The 4,299-nt window shown below is 41.5% G+C and overlaps 1 pseudogene; it reads right to left on the bottom strand.

Annotated features, from left to right (window-relative positions):
- Nucleotides 1-2,135: 2,135 nt before the first annotated feature.
- Nucleotides 2,136-2,961, bottom strand: LOC108514197 (ubiquitin-like; annotated as a pseudogene).
- Between the last annotated feature and the right edge of the window lie 1,338 nt (nucleotides 2,962-4,299).

Here is a 4,299-nt window from a genome sequence, read left to right as displayed (position 1 = left end):
TAAAAATGGGCAACTAGTAGCCCTCAGGGCTGTTCTGTCTATGGAGTAGCCACTCTTTTATTCCTTTACTTTCCAAATAAACTTGCTTTCACTTCACTCTGTGGACTCGCCCTGAATTCTTTCTTGCAGGAGATCTGAGAACCCTCTCTTGGTGTCTGGATCAGGACCCCTTTCTGATAACAGTATCTGTTGGAAAAATTTTAAATTAAAAAGCAAAAAATAAATGTGCCCAATGTATACGCATAGTAGCTTGTGCAGTGTCATTGACTGAGGTGGGATCTTGGACCAATAATCTGCAGGACAGTTCTCCAGGTGGCTTTGGACTGACCCGGTTCTCCCCACTTTCTTACTTGAAGTTCTCAAGAATGACTAGAATATGTGGGAAACGTAACATTCTGAGATAGGGAAGGAACTGGCCAGGACAGCCTGAGCTCTGTTCCTCTCCCGCCTAGAGACAGGATGGCCTTCAACCCTTTAGCCCAGTGGGACACATGACTCAGATGCATGCAACCTTTCACAGTTCCTGAGTTGCTGTGCAAAGGAGGCGATGCAAATGAGCAGCTTTCCTGAGTTGGAGGGGCCAGCTCAGAATGACTCCTAGCCTTCTGCTGTCTCTCACTGTCTACCTGTAAGTAAAAAACTGCTTCATGTAACTTGTATGTGTGGGTGTTTTGCCTCGCTGGACTCAGACACATTGGTCATCAGTGCACAGTGAACCTGCTTCATCCAAATCTTTGCTCTGACAAACCAAATTGTGCTGCCACCCAGTTATCACAAATCACAAACAAATTGCAGGGCATGGCAAATTAATGACCTAAAAGAATGCTTTTCTTTTTACAGAGATATTTCGTTAACAGTGACTTTGTTTTTGAGACAGAGTCTCGCTCTGTCGCCCAGGCTGGAGTGCAGTGGTGTGATCTCGGCTCACTGCAACCTCCACCTCCCGGGTTCAAGAGATTCTCTTGCCTCAGCCTCCTGAGTGGCTGGGATTACAGGTGTGTACCACCACATCCAGCTAATTTTTGTATTTTTAGTAGAGACGAGGTTTTGTCATGTTAGCCAGGCTGGTCTCAAACTCCTGACCTCAAGTAATTCGCATGCCTTGGCCTCCCAAAGTGTTTCTAATGATTGAAGGGTGACAGCTGCCAGTAGAGACTCGATGTCCTGACTGTCCCCTGTGTTACTTATACCAAAGGAACTAGGGGCCTTCTGCTTACTTCCAGAACACAGATTTAACGGGCACAGCCAACCAGCAGGGCAACCCGAAGGGTTTCCTTTTCCTGACTATTCTTGTTGCTGTTGCTATACTCTCCCTGTCTCTTTTTCACGGACTTTTGATTAATATGCCCCTCTTTCAAAAAGCTGAATATCTGAAAATTCAAATATCACAAAGAAAAACTGTAGGTAGGATGGGCACGGTGGCTCACGCCTGTAATCCCAGCACTTTGGGAGGCAGAGGTGGGCGGATCACAAGGTCAGAAGATCGAGACCATCCTGGCTAACATGGTGAAACCCTGTCTCTACCAAAACAAATACAAAAAATTAGCCAGGCGTGGTGGTGGGCACCTGTAGTCCCAGCTACTCGGGAGGCTGAGGCAGGAGAATGGTGTGAACCTGCGAGGCAGAGCTTGCAGTAAGCCAGTGAGCCAAGATCATGCCGCTGCACTCCAGCCTGGGCGACAGAGTGAGGCTCCATCTAAAAAAAAAAAAGAAAAGAAAAACTGTAGGTAGAGGATGGGGATGGGGCAACTTTCTTGATGAAAAGATTCACATGAAGTTTCATTTGAATAAAATGTATTCTTTCTGTACAATTCCCTGGATTTTCCTGAACATATTTAGCAACATGATATAACTAGTAATAGTTTTTTCCTCCAATGGAATTTTAAATCATGAAAATTGCTCTCGCCAAGGAAGCAGGGGTGACTTTTTGTTAAAGCAATTCATCAACAGTAACCAGATGCCCTACTAAAGTGCAGATTGCAGTGGGAGATTGAGAAGCAAGAAAATGAGGATTATTGTTGCCTTGATAGTTAATTCTTGCTCCCTACATTTTGGCTTTGTCAGTTGAAAGAGGTATACTTAGTTTTCTTTTTGTTATTGTTGTTAGTTCATGTTTTTTATCAACTCATACACAATCACTTGTCATCTGGTTTGTTGAGGTGATAAGCCAGACACCCTGTGCCACAAGAATGTGTCAAAGTGGCTGGCCATAAAAACTCTAGGACCTGAAAGGCACTCCCAACAGAGGTGACGAATTTTGCCATTATCATCCATCCTATAGTATTTCAGGACAACCAGCTTCACCTTCTTTCTCTTACGCTTATTTTTCTTGGGAGGGGTGTAAGACTTCTTCCTTTTCTTAGAGCCACTACAAAGTCTCTACATGAGACAAAGAGTAGACTCCTTTTGAATGTTGTAGTTAGACAAAGGATGTCCATTTTATTAGTGCATTTTCATGCTGCTGATAAAGACCTACCTGAGACTGGGTAATTTGTAAAGAAAAAGAGGTTTAATGGACTCACAGTTCCACGTGGCTGGGGAGGCCTCACAATCATGGTGGAAGGTGAAAGGCATGTCTTACATAGTGGCAGACAAGAGAGAACGAGAACCAAGTGAAAGTGGAAACTCCTTATAAAGCCATCAGATCTCGTGAGACTTACTCACTACCATGAGCATAGTATGGGGGAAACCACCCTCATGATTCAATTATCTCCCACCGGGTCCCTCCTACAACAAATGGGAATTATGGGAGCTACAATTCAAGATGAGATTTGGGTGGGGACACAGGGCCAAACCATATCATCCACCTTTCAGTCGCTTGCCAGCAAAGATAAGTCTTTGCTAACCAGGAAGATTTCCTTCCTTATCCTGGATCTTGGCCTTTACATTTTCTATTGTGTCTGAAGGTTCAACCTCCAGAGTGGTGGTCTTCTCTGTAAGAGATTTTATAAAAATCTGCATTTTAATGGTGGTTCCACTGTGGATGGTGAATCGAAAAGCTTGTTTTCTTGTTTATAAACTGTTCATTCCATAAAGTCAAGCAAATCAAATGAAGTTTAAAAGTACCCCTGAAGGTTATGAAAATCCAATGTAATGTCAAAGTCTTTTATTCCCATTTAAATAAGAAGTAAGGATTGCTTTTTACAACCCTGAGAATGTGATTAGTGTCAGTGAAGTGATACCTTTATTATATGACTCATAATTCTTGGTACCATTTATCATGACAGACCAACAATTACTTAAGATTCCACCAACCTCTTTCTAGCTGTGACTCCACAAATGTGATTTTGGATTTGAAGTAATTTAACTTTTGATGGGGAGGTGACATTCTAGTAATGTCATCACGGCTACACTTCTTGACTTGAAACTTAGGTTTGTGTGTGGGTGTTAACAATATTTGATATCCTATAAATAGTTTTAAATTTGGTTTTTCTTTACTAATCTTTCTAAGGAAACAAAATAATTTTCAAATATGGGATAACTTATGTTGAGTGAGATTAAAGCAGTTTGCCATACAAATCATCTTCATGAGGTTGAAAACTCTTGCCAGACTTAACTTCTTGATATCATTATCCTTCAATCAGTTGTTTAGGGAGGGGGTAAAGATGATTAACTTCTGAACGTTCTGCATAGCCCGCTTTCCCCCAAAATGCTAGTGGGAATTCTTCATTGGCCATGCTCCTTTTCCTGACCCTTTAGAAACCCAGGTGGAAGAGGCTAAAATGATTTACATAATAAAAGGCTGGGGGCAGAAGGAGAAGAAGCCCTTGTGTTTGGGTTGTAGGAGAGAGTCTAGGGTTTGCCTTATGCAAGATTTCCAAACAGGAGCACAAGGGAATGGAAGCAGAGGCTTTTGAGAAGTTTTTAATTTAGGTTATGCTCGAATTGCTTTAATCTTTTTTGAGAGGAGTCAATAAAGAATGAAATTTCTTACCACTGGCTGTTAAATGATGTGTCTGTAAATTTGACTTAGCCACAAGCATGGAGCCTTCAAAATTGTCCCTTATCTCACCATCCCACCACTGATCTATTATAAGTCTTTATTCATTGATCTAGCTTTGCAATCGCGATAGGGTTTTCTATGAGTTATGCTGGTCATTAAACAAACAGTTTTGTTTTAGAAAAATCAATTTGTTTGGAAAAACAAATTTGACATTATCTATGTCAACGTACTTCAGCAAAAGACTACCAAGAATATACCTGAAGTTAAATAAATAAAATTCATTACTCATTGCAGCCAAGGGAACATACACCATGGGGGTACTGGGGCGTCTCAGTAAAAAGATGTTAGAATCTACA

The sequence above is a fragment of the Rhinopithecus bieti genome, unplaced genomic scaffold, assembly GCF_001698545.2.
Source record: "Rhinopithecus bieti isolate Rb0 unplaced genomic scaffold, ASM169854v2 scaffold_33374, whole genome shotgun sequence".
Classification (NCBI taxonomy): domain Eukaryota; kingdom Metazoa; phylum Chordata; class Mammalia; order Primates; family Cercopithecidae; genus Rhinopithecus; species Rhinopithecus bieti.
The sequence above is the reverse complement of the archived record's forward strand: the minus strand, read 5'-3'. Positions and strand labels throughout refer to the sequence as shown.